Here is a 14,571-nt window from a genome sequence, read left to right on the forward strand (position 1 = left end):
TGGCTTTTATGCCTAAGGCAAGAGTCTCTTGACTTCTAGGCCAGCACTTTAATCACTATACTGCATTCTTGTGTAATTGCTGGAAGTTTGAACAAATGCAACCCTTTGATTAGTGACTGAGCTAATGGAGTTGCTTAGTTTTATCACAGGAAACCGAAGTTATATGAAGTGTTTTATCCTATTAGAATTAAATCAGGGTACAAATGATTTCTGATGTCATCTCTCCTAAGAAGTCCTGAATGGGACAAAGATATTTTAAACAAACCACTTTAGTACCGTTGAGGTATTTATGAATCAGAGGGTATTCCTAACAGTAGCTTAATACATATACTTCTGTTTTTGTGGAAGTATAGCATAAAACAACCAATCACCTTCAAATGGGGGCAAATTAAATTAAAAGATGAGAAGTTAATAGGAAGTGCCTTTTAAAGATTTGCCAACCTATAAGGGAACAAATTTCACGTAGAGCCTTAACCCACCTCTGTTTTTCCTGAAGTGTGTAAGGCACGAGTGCGTGTGCATGGAGTGTGTGTTGGCAGCTGGGTGATGTTTACATACACAGAGCCCCACGTGGCACCTTGAAAGAGTGACTACCATAGACAAGGGCAGTCCAGGTGTTCTTGTTACAGCGTTTTGGCGATCTTCCGCGGGACTCCGTCCCCCGTCCTTTAAACATCAAAGGCTCTGGAAACAGCCTCCTGCAGATCCACCTAGGCGCTGGGCTCCACCGGCCGGTTCTCCCCCTCTTTTAAGAGCTCAGCGTCAGGAAAACCTGATCCCAAAGGGCTTCCCTTGCCTCCCCCACGTCCCCCCCCCCCCGCGCCTATAGTCTGCCGTCTGCCTCCCGCTCGGCTTGCCTTGGAAGGGGGACGAAGCTCAGGCCGTAGGTGGGGGCTCTGTTGGCTTTTGTCTCACTCCTACGAAGGCTAGGCTGAGTAAGAGGCGAATATTTCAGTATGATGGTCCGGGGCAACGCTGAAGCCAACGGAGGGAAGAAGAATACCGCGGCAAAAGAAAGCAAAGGAATGTATGGAGATTCTCAGTCATCCAGGTCACGGTTCTTTTTTTCAAGAGGCAACTGGACTTTCTGGTCCAGAAAATCCAGTTGCCTCTTGAGAAAGCACCTTTGGGAAAGAAAGCAAAGGTTATTGCTATTGCTGCTCCCAATAGTAATAGACGTCCAATCCCCAAATTAACCGAATAACTGGGACCACATCGACGTTGACAAATTCACCAGCAGTCAATTGAAAAAGGCAGTTTTGTTCGGAACTGCGTATAACCCGCGAGGGTACCTCTAACTACGGTTAACACCATCAAACCACCGCATCTGCTTGGATTCCGGGACTCAAGAGATTGGTTCAAAAAAAAAAAAAAAAAGCCAATTGCAGTTTGAACATCTGGGCGACCAGCCATCATATAATAACAATCGCCCCTGTCCGTTTTCGAACATTGCCTTCGCTCCCTCGCTCTCGCAGAGCGGAGGTGCAGAGACCCCGGACGTCACTTTGGGGTGTGTGGGTGATGGCCGGGGGTGGGGGGGAAATTGACGTCATTGACTCCTCGCGAGGCGACTGCCCGGAGGAAAGGTCCGGCTTCGCTTTCCTTTGTGAGCGAGCGACAAGCTGTAAGCTGCTGACAGGGGCCCTTCTTAATTAAATTTGAAAAACGGCCTATATAAGGCGGCTTGGGAGCCAGTCAGGCGATGGGCTCTGGGCCTGAGCAACCGCCACAGGCTAGCACTACCACCCACAGCCCTGATCCCATGACATGTGCGCGGATTAGGGAGAAATCCCTCTGCTCTGAGTTTGCCTTAACCCCTTCGGCTTTCCAAGACCAGTTTGCGGCAGAGGGGACCCTGGTAACTGGAAGGTGGTTAATTGATACGTTGATTTACATTTTGTGGCCTAAAAAAGGAGCGCCCTTAAAGGACAACAGCAGTTTCATTCAAATCGCAAGCACTGGAGCAGGGGCAGTGCAATGAGGTAAAAAGAGGGTTTTTTTTAAAGGAGTATTTTTAATAGAAAAGCAGAGTTGAGGATCCCTTAAGGGCCTTTCCTCATTATGATTTAAATTGCTATGATAACAGATAATCAGAGTTGGAAGGGACCTTGTAGGTCATCTAGTCCAACCCCCCCCAAGCTATGCACCAATGATCCCCGAGTCAAACAAAAAGAGCGATTTGCTGCCCTCCTTTCCATTGTCAGTCATTGCCAGTTATTTAGTAGCCTCCCAGTCGAAGGATAATGCCCTGATTTGTGAAATTGGCACTTGCTATAGTGATGGTTTGATCATGGGTTAGCAGGGAAAAACATCCATTCAGTATTTCAACCGGAAAAGGAAAGAAGTGATTTTAAGTTACTTTGCTTGGGGTTCTCTAAGTTAAGTTTGTCTGCCCCTCCCACACCACCGTGGAATTTCCCTAGTTAAAAAACAGAATGAATACACACAAAAAGAAACTGGACAGAAATTCATACAGAGAAGAGGGCAAAACATGATTGCACAATTGGTAGCACTTCAACTGGTGAGCAGTCATTTCTTTTTTACTTGGAGGTCTTACATGGCAAATGGCATTTTCTGGACACAGCAATGATAAAAAAACAGGGCTGCTGCATCTGAATGCTCCCTTAGTGGCAATTGGGAAGACCTTTAAAGTGAAATAGCACAAATTACTCCCTTTTCCTTTGGAAATAATAGAGTGGACATTGGTTCTCCTCTACCTTGTTGGAAGCCTGGAAAGAAGCTGGTGAAAGAAGCGTTAGATGAAAGGAATTTGGAATATAAAGTAGAGGACAGATGCTGGGAGAGAAATGATTTCTGCTCACGCAACAGTATAACTAGGTAACTGTCTTTCAGATTCTGGTTAAGAAACAATGTGTATGTTCATATCTTAAAGTTATGGTGGAATAACGATAGCTAAAAGGAGAGAAGGGTTACTTTTATATAACTACTCTTACAGCAGACCAGCATTTCCAACTGTTCCCTATGCAGGCATGACCTACCCATCATCTCTAGAGGGCAGGAATACATGGTGTAATTCTCAACTTACTCCTAACCAACACATAGTACACCCTCTGCCCAGGTTGTCTGGTTCCACATGTAAAACAGTATTTTCTGTCTTGTTCTGGCTGCATTTGTTGTCTGGTTTGCATCCTGTGTTTCAAGTTCTTGTCAGAAAATCCTTTTATTTCAAATGACAGCAGCAGCAGCTTGAAGAAAGAACCTAGGAAGCTCCCTTCTCTATGATGGCTAGTTGTTGCCTTCCATTGCTATTTCTTTTAAAGGTGGAATGGTGAAGATCTAGCACATCTTCAGGGTTCCAGATTGAAAAGAGCTTATCTTCAGCATAAAACCTAAGTCATCATCACTGACCTTTACAATTCTCTTCCTTCCACAGAGGTCCAGAGTCATAAAAACAATCCACAGAAAGAACAATTTGATAAAAACAACAAAACAAGCTCTCATTAAAAAAATGAGAGCACAGTTACAATGGAGTTCATCTTAAAAGGCAGTTTAAAAATTGGCTTGCTCCAATATCAGTTGCCACTTTGCAGAAGGATAGGTGATTGAATATGTCTTGTATGATATATAAACTGCACCCCTCCCCAAAGCAGTGTAAGGTCAGTGCTGCAGAGAAGGCCCTTTTATTGTTGACTGCATTGACAGCCAAGCCATTCCCCCAGCTAATCTTAGTACACAGGTACTGCAGCTTTGGGAGAGATGGCCATTTAAATACAAGGCCCTAAGACCACCCAAGATTACTATTCTTTACCTGTTAGGTTTATGAAGGAATCAACATGAAAAGGCCCGAAAGTTTGACCCATTTTCCTTTTGTTGCTTTTGGAGGCCAAACAAAATTATAGCTCCCATCTTCTCTCTACCGACCACAAAAGTTGATCAGCTCTTGGTTTAGAGAGAATATAAAGAGTCCCTGTCCCAGGATACTTTTAAACTGCTTTTCTGAAGAGGCATGTTTCATTGTCCTCTTGAATTCAGTGGAAATAAGCATCAAGATAATTACTCTTCCTTTGGATAGGTCTAATAACAGTAAGCATGAAGAGCCTTTTGTACTTTATGGAGCAGCATGTGATTCTTGAATAAGGCTTAGTTGAAGGCCTGTCATATGATAGCATTTATTCTGCAATATTTGTGGCTAGATTGCATGTTGAATCCTAGTAAAGTCAAGGTCATGTTTGCCCTATTTTCTGTTAAACTAGTTGTTTGAGATTGAATGGTATGAGCAACAGGGCAAAGCATAAAATGAAAGAACTGCATTGTTCTTGTTGTTGAGTAGTGAAAGTTTTTTCTGATTGTTTTGATCCTGTGGACATGATTTTATGAAAACTGTCAATAGTAACTGTTTATTTGAGTTTGGTAAATTTATCCTTCATATCATCAGTGACAACATTTACCCATCTCTTCTATTGGCTTTTTGACATTTGCTTATGCATTACATGTCCCATACTTTCATGATTATTGCTTCCAGTAAACAATCTAGTTTTACTTCATTTTGTATTAGTTTCTTTGTTGCTATGGTGAAACATTCTTCCTCTCTTATTAAAAATTACAATTACAACAGTAAAAACCAATACAAACTAAAAAATAAAAGCTGCAGAAAAAACAGAAAACAAAAAAATAAGAATATAGGTCGAGTGTGTGTGTGTGTGTGTGTATGTATGTATGTATGTATGGCATTCAGCTTTGTTTGGGTATTTTTCCACGTCATTGTAGTTGTGCTTTTAAAGTTGTAGCAACGTTTTGGCAGAATCTCATCTGCCATCATCAGGCTTCTGTATTGATGATGGCAGATGAGATTCTGCCGAAATGTTGCTACAACTTTAAAAGCACAACTACAATGAGGTGGAAAAATACCCAAACAAAGCTGAATGACATACATGTAAGTACCTGCGAAAACTTAAGAATATATATGTGTGTGTGTGTGTGTGTGTGTGTGTGTGTGTGTGTGTTATATATATATATATATATATATATATATATATATATATATATATATATATATATATATATATATATATAATTTCCCACAACACATGCTCATTACAAGTATAAATGGAACAAGTATATAACGTATAAGTAGTTTTAGTAACTTATCACCTTCTATTAAACTACAACAAATAATCTCTTCTTCTGTAGCCCATCTCTTATCTGTAAACAAATCCATGAAGCCTCCTCATTTCTATTCTGCCAAAATCTATTAAGAGTTTCAAAAACAACATATCTTTTTTAACCTTGATCTGATAAACCAACATTATACTCCTTTCTTCTACAGTCTTGATTTTTAGTCCCTTTAAATAATGTTATAGAACTTTATTTTTCATTTTTGACCCTTCTCACAAAATTCTTCAAATCTTTAACAAGCCTCTTTTGTAAATCCAATATAGGAAAACCATCCTGGTTACATTCTTGGTTTGTTATTTGCATGTCCATTTTAATTACTAAGACATCAATTGGTTTTTTCCAGCTTAAAATCTTTTTCCATGTGTCAGTTTTGTAGTCTGTCATTTCTAAATCCATTTTCAAATCAGTCTCAGTCAAGTCAGGTAGAGCTTGTTCCATAACATATTTTAAACACAGTCTATCTATAAAGGTAAACACTCTTAAAATGAACTCTTGGGTCATTAGTTCAAAAATATCCTTCATTATGTCCATTATTAAAATAGTTTGCTTCATTCTGTATTTGTAAATCAAATTTGAGACTTTAATTGTAACAGTTCTCTCTACTATCCAATTTTTAAAGTCTTACTTTATTACGGTATTAAAAAAATAATTAAAGAGCATTTGTTTTTATTCCATCTCACTGTACTTTCAGGGGGGGTTTTGCACTCCTTTCTTTTTCTTTATTCTTTCTACTTTGTATTAGTTTGAGTTTGTTTTTATGTTTTAACACTTTTAATAAATTCTATTTTAAAAAGTAATTAATTCCTAAATCTTGTATCAAATTTATCACGATCCTTAGTCTGCTTACAGTTTTCTAAAACCAAAGTTTTAATTACTTTTCTGTGGTATACATATGCCTCCGTTTGGCCATATAACATATTTATTCTGCAAGGTATACTGGCTTTAAATAGACTTGTGGATGCAATTCAAAATGCTGGTTATCACTTACATATAAAGACTATCCTAGCATAAGGCCATATGTGATCACCTGTCTTCAGTTATTTTGGCATATCCTTTCTATTAAGCAATGCCATCTAATGGGACCCTGCAAGTTTGCCTTTTGTGTCCCAGGGTGTGGAACTGGCTTTTGTAGCATTTCTCTTGAGAGGCTGGAATCATTATTATTCATTAAATTTATACATCACTCATTCCATTGTACAGGAACTCTGGGATGCTTACAACATTCAACAATATAAAACAAGCATACAGATGTGGTCCTTTCCCTGAATTTTGGGCCTAGATACTAGGTGAGCCTGTTTTGATATGTTGAGTGTTTACTTTGCCTCATGCATGAAATATTCGTAATTTTTTTAAAAATATAACATTTATTGTATTGTTAGTATCCTGTGTTGATTGGATAGCCATATAAATCTATAACAAATATTTTAAGTCTTCATTTCAAGCTGTCAATTTGCCTGAGACTGTTACTGCTTCTTTTTGCAAATTTTAATTCAAATTTCATGTTTTCTAATCCAGCATTTTCATGATGCGTTCTGCATAAACGGAATAAATAAGATAACAGTGTATAACCTTGCTATATTTAATTTTGAACCATTTACTTGCTCCATATTCCATTTGAATTGTTGAACTGTTGCTTTAATTCAAATGTTGCTCATTTAAATATAAAGCTCTGGACAGTGTTGTTTGACAGTGAGATGGGTGGCATATAATTTTTTTAAACAAACAAATAAAACGATTTCTGACCAGAATGGATGAATAGATAGATATTTTAATGTGGAAGGAACAGTGTGTTTTCATTTTTGTGTGCATCCATTTATCACAAAGGTGGGATAAATGCAGTGTCAGAAAGAAGTAGGCATAAGATGAATGAATATATGTGAAAAACACAGCCAGCATTATCTTCTATGCGCTTGAATAAAAGCAGACAGAGCAATAAAACAGCCTTTGAAAGATGAGCCAATTTTTTTTACCCTTGTAATTCATTTAAACAAAAAACCTGAAGGGAAAAAGAAACAGCTTCAAACAGCTCAGGTGATATTGTCTTTCAGGGTTGGCTGCTTCCTTTCCTTATTTCATTTTTTTTTCTTGGACAGGTTATAAACCTGAAACACTGTTTGGTTTGCCATTTCATGGAGGCAACGCCTGGGAGATGTGCTTTGGCGCAACAGGCTGAGCAACCCACATTGGCCCTTTCGTGTGGCATTTTAGGATATGCAAAATGGAACATTTTCTGCATGCTTCTTGGGATGGCTGGGTGAGGGGCATGATGGGGGGGAACTGTCGAAAAATAACCAGCTTGACTCACTCTGTCTGCTTCCAACCTTGGCTGGATTAATTAATGGTGTTGGCAGAAGGAACTGCAATACTATACAGAGTCTGCCTCCAAAGAGAGAGGCTGAAAGAATTGGAAAACTAGCCTTTCATCGTTAGTCCGTCATAATTTTCCCCTCAGGGTCAAACTGAACGTGACAGTTGTCATGTAACTCGGCCTGTGTGTGTGTGGGTGGGTAGTGGATGGAGTGATGTCTTTTTGTTTAATTAGAATAAAGAAGAAGCTGAACTGGCTTGTAACTATGGGGTCGTGGAAAGATACAAGGACAAACTCAAACTGAGCACACAACTCTCTCACACACATATGCAAACAAACACAAATATACTACCAGATGCAGGTGCAAAAGTGAGGGTAACCTCTAAAATATAAATTGAGAAAACTGATTGAGTGATTTGTCTGGATTTTTTCAGCACACACTTGATAGTCTCAACTTTGTTCTTATGCATAGTTCATTGGCAGCAAACCTGTTTCACACACATCTAAAGTATGAGCTAGTGCCACTGGAGTGTTCATTATAGTATATGGTAGATTTTTTTTACTACACACACACATAAACACAGAGTTGAACCTGTGTCAAATTTTGTAATCCCAAGAATTTTGTTTTAATTAAGCTACCAAAACAAACTAGAAACATCAAATTTTCTACACCCCAGGTTTCCAAACCAATTCAGTTCATTCTTTGTGGTATTAAACAAAACAAAAGTGAGGGTAGGACAAGAAGCAACTGGTAGAAATTAAACAAGGAGAGAAGCAACTTAGAACTAAGGAGAAATTTGCTGACAGTCAGAACAATTAATCAGTGGAACAACTTGCCTCCAGAAGTTGTAAATGCTCCAACACTGGAAGTTTTTAAGAGATTGGATAACCAATTGTCTAAAATGATATAGGGCTAGGATTTCAAACTCAATCACTGAGGGTCGCATCAGGGTTGTGTTTGACTTTGGGGGGCTGGGGTGGGCATGACCAGGGTGGGCATGGCCAGCTTGACATCACTCATATCGGGGGCGCCTGCCAAGCTCCATTTCAGCTGTGATAGCCTCCTGTAACCCTCTGCCAATGAAAATGGAGCTTGGTAGTGCTGCCCGCTGCCCTCGTGAGCTCCGTTTCCCACTGTGTGTTTAGATTATACGTAAACGTTCAGGACAAGAAAAACTGGAATTTCAGTTGGGATCAACCAAGTGTTAAAAGGATAGTGCCCCCTTCCAAGTGTATAAGTATGTGATCATTCTGTGAAGCTCACCAGTGCATTGCTGGTTATTGAACAGATGAAGTGGTCACACTGAAAAGCCACGTATTTGTGGTAGGCCAAGATGGCTATGGGAAGGTCTGCCTACAATGACTGATTCAGCAGTGGTCAGAGAAGAATGTCCATTTATAAACATCCAGTGGGAAAACTACAATTTCTTAGCCTCAGTTTCCCTTCTATCAAGTGAGATCTATCTCTTTGTATCCATCCATCCATTCATATCCATCTCTCTCTCCCTCTCCCTCTCTCTCTCCCTCTCCCTCTCCCTCTCCCCTATCTCACCTGAGTGATTTTGGGTGGTTTTGCAGTAATATCCATCATCAGAATATTGTTAGAACGTATAAGGCTTCCAGTGATCACATAAAAAGCTAATTTTAAAACAGTGGGAGTAAAAAATTCTAGTTCCCTTCATCTTTATTTATTTATCAAATTCATATGAAAAAGACGGTACACATCTCTCAAGCCGAAAGTGCTAACATGTTTTCATGGCATCAATACAGTCTTGAAAATTAGTCCATGAAAGTTACTGAACAATCTTCTCTACTTCCCATTTTTATTAAACTCCCAACCCAGATATTTCTACACATCCATCCCGTTTGACATACTTTTCTCTAGTCTATGTAATGGCACAATAATATGGCATATGGCATAATTGGCTATGGCCTTATCATACCTTTCTTGCTTGCTGAGATATGAGAATAGCTTGCTAACTTTTTAAAGGTTATCTTTTCATGAGGTCACTGTTATCTCTTTCCCAGCCCGCTGTCAAGGCAGCCTGAAATAGTCTTTAGTTCTACAATATGGGTGGAAAGCTTAGGAGACAAGAGTTTTCAGTTTATTTGCAATGGTTGTGGAAGAATGTTCGGGGAGTTGAAAATTCAACAACTGGTTGACATGAATCAGACTGAACATCACAGATATTATCTTTGAGAGGTAAAGCTCTGCTGTTCAAGTTTATCCGGTAGCTTCTATCTACCTCACAGAGGATTTGCAGATTTCCCTTCTCTCACACAGGATTCTACTAGAACCTTGTAGATAAAGAGTTCACCTAATGTCTGACTGACACTTTGCAAAGCACCAGAGAGGCATTATGCAGCAGATACCTAATACCTGAACAAAATTTCCATGGAAGAACACCACTGAAACAGATAAATACAAAACTAGATAACCTCAGCTATGTGGTGGAAATGAGAAGAAGGGTGTGTCATGAGGATCTGTCCTTCAAGAATGCCTGGAGCTGATATTAGCAGGATGTGTGCATGTGCTCCAAGTTGTTCTTTGGTGTTGAAAGAAACAGTGGTATCTCTCTCTCCCCACCCCTCCCCATTAACAGATGGACTATGAATGCAGAAACTTAAACCAGGCAATTCCTTAATTTTCATAGGAAATTTTACTGTTAACTTAATTTGCTGGCATGTGCTATTTGTCAGTACTTCAAAAGAATGGCTTTTCTAGAATCTTGAAATTAAGTTATCAGTAGGCTTAAATAAAATGAAAAATAGAGAACACTCCGTATTACTTTGTATTCTATGTTTTTCTTTAATATTTTTAGATGAATGCAGGGATTCAGAAACAGACAACTGATTCTCACACTTTGGTATCTTAAATTTCACAATCACCCTATCAAAGAAACTAGATCCCATCATGATAAAACAAATGTTCATTTCCCCTCAAGAAGGATATCTATAAATTTATAGTCATTTTGCTGTAAATTTATTATTTACATAAACTTATCATTCACACTGAATTCTAAAATTTTAGTTAAAATTCAGTGACTTTGTTTTCCATCCACACTATTTCTGAGTCCTCTTTGTGATATGCGTACTGCTTCCTTGAGGCCCTCAGTTCTAAGTCATAATTTTTCTAACACTGTATTGTGCACATTGTATCCTGTTTCCTTGTCTGCAAATCTGGGAAAAAAAACAATTCAAATTCTTCACAGAAGAACATTAGCATATGGTCAAACTGTGCTAAATACTGTAATTAAAATTAAGCTTGAGATATTTCTCTCAGAATTATACATTAATGTTTTTGCTAATTAATTTGCCAGTTTCAACAAAACTCATCTCGGGAAAAGGTGCAGATCGTGTGTGGCAATTACTTTGGAGATTTCTCAAAAACAGGTCAGTATATTTTCTGCCTATTTTCTGAAACTCAAAAAAAAGAAAAAGATGAGTAGTAAAGTTAAAGTAACAGAGAATGTTGTAAATAATATAAATTCTGATCTTCATTACAATTCTATTAATTGTTACATCTTTTAGTTTCAGTGAGACAAAACTCTGACTCACAAATACATGCTAGAAATGACTGCTGTCGGCCAAATGGCACATGATGTGCATGGTTTTTCATCAGGACCTTAATTTTTCTATTTAAATAACAGTTTTGGAAATGAGTGATCAGAACTGAAACTATGCCAAGTTATGAAACCACCCCTTTTCCTTCATTGCAGCCTTGACACAAATCTTTCCTGAAGCTGTTATTTATAATAAGAGGAAGGATTATTTTTGCACCGATCACACAGCATTCTGGCAAAACAATCTCTCAAATTCGTACAATGAGATAAAGAGATTTTAAAACCAACATCCATCCATCTCACCAGAATTTGGGTTCTTCTGATGTCAGGGTTCCCATTTAAGAAAAAAAACTCTAGCCTCAGGGCCAAGCGATGCCATATGCTGTTTAAGTGGTTTGAGAAGTCCACAGTCTGAGGTCTTAGGGCCATGTGCACACCCTCCTTTCCTCTGGAAAGCTTAGAGGTTGTTCAGAGAGCTTTTACAAAACTTGTCATTAACTTTAATCCTCAAAGTAACTAAAGAAGAAGATACCCACAGGAAATCAGCAAAGATAATTACATTTAATTGAACTTACAATTATAGCAGTGAAATCAACTCTAATTTGTATTCTGATCCCTCTTACTTTTTTTTCACAATCCCACCTACTTTTACAAGGGTCATTCTTGGCACAGGACCCAAAAGCCAAGTGTGAACCTCAGCTTAAAAAGGGTTACATACTTCTGGTCCATTTGGTAATTCCTTATGGCAGACTTCCCCCATCTGAATGATGAACCATTCAAGTATGAAATTGAACCTCCAGAATTCCCATTTCTGTAAGCTTGTTAGAGAAGATGCTTTAAGGATGCTTTCCCAAACTGATGGTCTCCAGATATGAAGTTTTACAAATTTTACTTCTAGCAGGGGTGGGCTGCTGGGGGTTTGGGAGAGCCCCTAGCTAAGTCTCTGCGGGGTTCAAAGAGCCCCCAATAACCTCAGAAAGACAAGCAGCAAGGGAAAACTCTTAATAGGCTTAATTGAACTTCTGGGCGTTCAGCCAAGTGCATTTCACACCTCGTAAAAGTGTTGCAAGCTAGATAAACAATCCACTCCGGTTTGCAAGGGAGAGCCATTGAGAAAATCAGATAACATAGCCACTAGCCACCGGGGGGATTAATTCCCAATTAATAAGAATCATGTAACTCACCAGAAACTCCACTAAGACTCCAAGATCCATCCTGGTTTCACCCAATCTTTTATTTAAGTATTAAATGCATGAAATAATAAACAACTTTTTGGTATATATCTTTTTTTAGGTAATTAGGGCAAAGAAGCTGAGTTGGCTATGCCCATCCAGTCATATGACCACCCAGCCATGCCCACCCAGCCAGTCATTAGGGCAGAGAGCCCCTTTGTAAAAAAATTTGAAGCCCACTCCTGCTTTTATACCTTCAGTTTTACTCAAGCCAACCCAAGTCCAAATTGCAGTCCATATCAGAAATATTTAAGGTCATGCCTAAACTCAGATTTATGAATGGGGAAGGAGGAAGGCCTCCAACTTCTTTTAATGGATATTTTGGTGCCTTCGAATCATTGTTGACTCCTGGTGAGTGCCTAGAAAAGTCCTTGCATTTTTCTTGCCAAGATTTCAGAAGTGACTTGCCATTGCTTTCTTAGGGATAAGAGAGAGAGGAACTGGCCCAAGGTAAACCACCTGGCTTTATGTTTAAGGCAGAACTAAAACACATGGTCTCCCAGTTTCTAGCCTGATGCCTTAACTACTGTACCAAACTGGCTCTCTCATATTGGATTAAAAGTATGTAAATGGATGCACCCCTATATTGTTCTATATTAGTTAAAGAATTAAAGGAAACATAGCTATACACCATAATTATTTTGATCAAATTGGTATTTTACAGGTAATCCATGATTTATGATATTTGTTTAATGACAGTTGGGAACCACTCAGCTTGGGAATGTGGTGGGGAAAAAGTCATTTTATGCAAGTATTTCCTATCAACCTTTGTTTCCAAACTTATGAGTCAAACAACAAACTGATGTGGTCAGAAGGCAAAACTCTCAGCAGGCCTTCCTCCACCTGCTGTTTCCAGATGTGTTGGGCTGGAGCATTATGAAACTTGACATCCCACACATTTGGAGGACAACACAGAAGCTCATGTCAGGGAAGTTGTCTGAATGTTGAGCCTATGGTTCTCTATCCTTCCCTATATTTGGCTATACACAGAGAGAGAAACAGGAAGGGAGGAAGGGAGAGAGAGAGAGAGCAATAGTGAGAGCATAAACTTAGCATTGGGAAAACCTGACCAATTGCTATAAAGTTTAGGAAGGATTGCTGAAGCTACTTCCTCATTTACTACTAAGATTTGAGGGTGCTGATGGTGAAACGGCAAACTTTAGCCACAAAGTACTTGAGAAGCTGTTATTAAATAAACCCAAAGGCTACTATTCGGGTTGTAATGAGATAAAAGAAATGGGCAGATGAAAAATATCCAGGTTTCTGTATTTAAGAATAAACTTCTATATCTCAGATACTTGGATATGATTTATAGTTTAGTCTATGACAATATTCAAGGATCCAGAAACTAGTTATCTCTCTTAAAATTAAAACTTAAGAGCAAGGGTTTTTTTTGCAAGACAGTAATGGTGCTTTATAAGAGAAAGATTATCCTTAAACAATCTCTTAAAAAGGCAATTTAGCTTGCCTTTTTGACACCTGAGAGTAGTGTTAATCAGATTCTTAGAAAATCTTTCTAGATATTGCCAGAGCCAAAGCCAGCAAATTTGCCACACCAAGCAGCTTCATACTAATGTATTGCATGGGTGAATGTATTTCTGATGTGGGACTACTTAGTGCCACTTTCAGGATATGGACAAATGCAATAAAAATGGATTTTTAGGAACTACTGGCTTTTACCTGAGAATTGGAGAATTGGAGGTGCACACCTTTGCCTCTGCTTCGAGTCATACCATACTATAGGAAATAGCTAGTGGGAAGACAGCCACTATTTCTGCCCAGTCTTGCCTCCAGCAACTGTTGTTCCTCACTGGTCTGGCCTGGCCATAAATGAAAGCTCAGCTTTTTGGCTTTGCATGCTTAATTTTCTTGTCTCCTTTTGCAGATACCTGCCTGTACTTGTTCCAACATCTCTTGCCTGCTGGCTTTCCTCCATACCTCCCATGTGCCATTCTCCATTTTTTGACTTTCTTGAATTTAACTAAGGCAGATCTAGGCTGCAAATCCCTGGAAGATCCCTGGATGGCAGCAAATAGCAGTGTTGTACTACAATTTCAATTTTAATTCTGACAGTAAAATAGCCAGGCAGTAAAAGTATATTTTCTTTGTTGTATTTATCCAGACATACTTTCAAAAGCTAAGGCATATGAGAAAGGGGGGAGGGGGGGGAAATCCTTCCAAAATATATTACCACGAAGAAAACCTGATCAATATACATATACTGTATATCAATCAATATATGGTATGTAAAGTAAGTATGAGTATAGCTGAATTCATACTTAAAAACACTGAGACGATTGTGTAAAAGAGCTAAACTGCACAGCACAATTTT

At 38.8% G+C, this 14,571-nt stretch overlaps 1 long non-coding RNA gene across 1 annotated transcript; it reads left to right on the forward strand.

The window, feature by feature from the left end:
* Positions 1-1,780: 1,780 nt before the first annotated feature.
* On the forward strand, positions 1,781-14,210 carry LOC148127036 (uncharacterized). Its single transcript, XR_015741450.1, has 3 exons — positions 1,781-1,982; positions 10,765-10,837; positions 14,125-14,210. It is a non-coding gene; the product is annotated as an uncharacterized LOC148127036 (long non-coding RNA).
* Positions 14,211-14,571: the final 361 nt, after the last annotated feature.

Source organism: Pseudonaja textilis, chromosome 2 (genome assembly GCF_049901715.1).
Source record: "Pseudonaja textilis isolate UNSWEBS1 chromosome 2, rPseTex1.2, whole genome shotgun sequence".
NCBI classification, from domain to species: domain Eukaryota; kingdom Metazoa; phylum Chordata; class Lepidosauria; order Squamata; family Elapidae; genus Pseudonaja; species Pseudonaja textilis.